Genomic DNA, 2,546 nt, shown 5'->3' on the forward strand with positions numbered 1-2,546 from the left:
CGCCAATTAGCACAAATGGTAAGTTCCGACAGTGCCTACAAGTGTGCCTACTGGCCGCTAAATGGCAATACCGGTTTCATATGTATACACCTGGTAAGTCAAAAATGTAATTTCATTTTTGTTTTAAAAAGTTATTCTGCAAGCAACAAAAACAGAATTTTCCACCAAAAAGTTACATTTTTAAACAAATATTTGCAGTTTTTACTAAAAAAAGGTACATTTTAACTCAAGATTGGAAAAATTTGGAGATTATCCAAAATTCCCTGCCGTTTCACAATTTTAGACCTGTACCAACCCTCAATCTACAAAGTAAGACACTGCACATATATTACCTGACAGGCCATCATCATCAAAAGGATTGTCAAGGGATTCAATTGCGCTTCCAAGTATTTCCTTTACTTGCAGGCACAGCAAGTCTACATTTACTGGGTTGCTGCCACCTCCTGTTGAGATTCAAATGTTACTAAACTGAGCATCAAATTTAGCAGAATTATATAATAAGTAAAATCTATTCTTCTCGATATTTCTTTATATTTACCGGGTTTGAAGGTTTTCTGTCGCAGAGTGCTCAGATGTTTGCGAGCACTTTGCATCAGTTTGTCCCACAATAGTTTTAATTAATCTGAGGATGGTGCTCTGGAGAAATACATTTTGCATTAAATTCGTTCAAATTTCGTTCCATGTTTTTTGTTTACATTTGCTACTTATAGCGTATGTTTTTTTACTATATTATATTTTTGTACTTCTCCATTATTGCTAAAAAAGCATTTTTCTCATTTAGGGTAAAATTAGAGTTTCTTTTTTGTCTTAGCTCTTTTCCCTAAAAATACAAAAAACAGTCGTCATAGAAAAAGGCCTTGTTGATATTTGCAATGCGTCCAATTTGTGGTCAGATAAACTTAATAATTCAACAAAAATACTAGCTTCTTCAAAGAAATATATTATTTTTTGTACTTACTTCTTCCACTTTTCCGCCATATTAATTACTACTTTTCTTTTCTTTTTTATTCGTGTTTTTATTGAAAACACAATTGCCACTTCCCTTCTATTCCTCTTGCCACGGAAACCGCTCGTAACCTCGAAATTTGGGAATCTTATCATATGCTAATATCGCGCCAAGTGTTATCGCAGAATTTCGTTCTAACTAATCAGAGTCGCCATTACAACATGAAGACCTAGAAACTAGACCTTATTACGAGCAAAGTATACGATTAGCTAATCAGAGGTTGAAAATGCTTAGTAGAACGCATCGCTGGTTAAAGATGATTTAATCATTGATTAAAGAATAATCATGATTAGTAAATCCTGGATTTAATCAGAGTTGGTGAAATTCGCCCTAAGAAATATAATCAATTATAGTATAAAAGTTGGAATTTTAAATAAGAGACAGAACTTGTGTTCTGCTCTATTTTTGTGTCTAAAATCGTAGAGGTTTCATAATTATATATAATAAAACTAAGATCTACTTAAAAAGTTCACAATTTTCCATTAATTTAACTAACCAAAAAAGAGTCAAACATTTAAAATTAAACTAAAAAATCTGAAATAATCAAACCGAAGGGCCTATGATAAAGCCACCGACCGCGTCCTCGGGTTGCGGGCAGAGGGTCCCTGTACCAAGGGTTTCTGCTGAATATGGTTACAAAAATAAATAGGCAGTCGCGGACGATTGTCCAGGGGTGGTCCCGAAGGATTTAACCCCCAAGCAGAGGTGTGAAAACCGTGCCGAAAGCTGAATGGCAGCTGGGTGAGGTGTCTAGAACGGTGACTCCGGGATACCGCGCGACCTCTCAGAGTACGCAGCCTTATCCTTGCATGCGGGGCTCTACAAGGATGGACGAACCCCTTTCCCTAGCTTATCGTGGGAACAACAATGACAACACCAAACATAGTTGTAGTAAGTGCGGTTCAAAACAACAGAACGCGCAGGGCTCCCGATAATGAGTCGGCCAACAATGCCGATCAATCTAGAGCTGGGGGAGCCAATGAAAATGGATTCAATGCGATGGATCGGCGGAATCTCGCGACCTTTGGGTGGACGGAGCAACTGAATCACGACTTGCTAGAGTGCTACGATGCGAGTGTGGCCCGTGAACGGGGTTAAATGGCACAACTGCATACTCTGTGGTGCGAGAAACACCCGTAGCTATCGCACTTTTCGCAGCAACGTCTGCGAAACCATGATGAACTACTCCGTGAAAGGGGCTATATAAGCGGAACGCCTACTCTACCACAGCTAGAACATGCCGGCAACAAAGAAAGAGAGGCGACACTAAGACCAACCGCGGGCAGGCATCCAATAGATGAAGAGCGATGCTCTACGACCCGGAGAAACATCAACACCAAGGTTTCTCTCAAGTCTAAAGATCTGGCTGAAATGGATGACGAGCTTCGTGGACCTTTTTCCGGTGAATCCGACCTCTGGGCTATCAATTATTGTGTGGATAATGCAGCGAGAGCTTTGGTTGATGCGAACCGTAAAACAAAACCAACGGCTGATCATAAGACCAAAAGACGAATGCATCAACTTGCCATAAAGATAGGCT

General features: G+C 39.6%; 1 protein-coding gene across 2 annotated transcripts in view; it reads right to left on the reverse strand.

The window, feature by feature from the left end:
* LOC117169694 (glutamate receptor ionotropic, kainate 2) overlaps positions 1–2,546 on the reverse strand; it is a 659,604-nt gene that overhangs the window by 493,325 nt on the left and 163,733 nt on the right. The gene's annotated exons all lie outside the window — the stretch shown is intronic.

This window comes from Belonocnema kinseyi, chromosome 3 (assembly GCF_010883055.1).
Source record: "Belonocnema kinseyi isolate 2016_QV_RU_SX_M_011 chromosome 3, B_treatae_v1, whole genome shotgun sequence".
Classification (NCBI taxonomy): Eukaryota; Metazoa; Arthropoda; class Insecta; order Hymenoptera; family Cynipidae; genus Belonocnema; species Belonocnema kinseyi.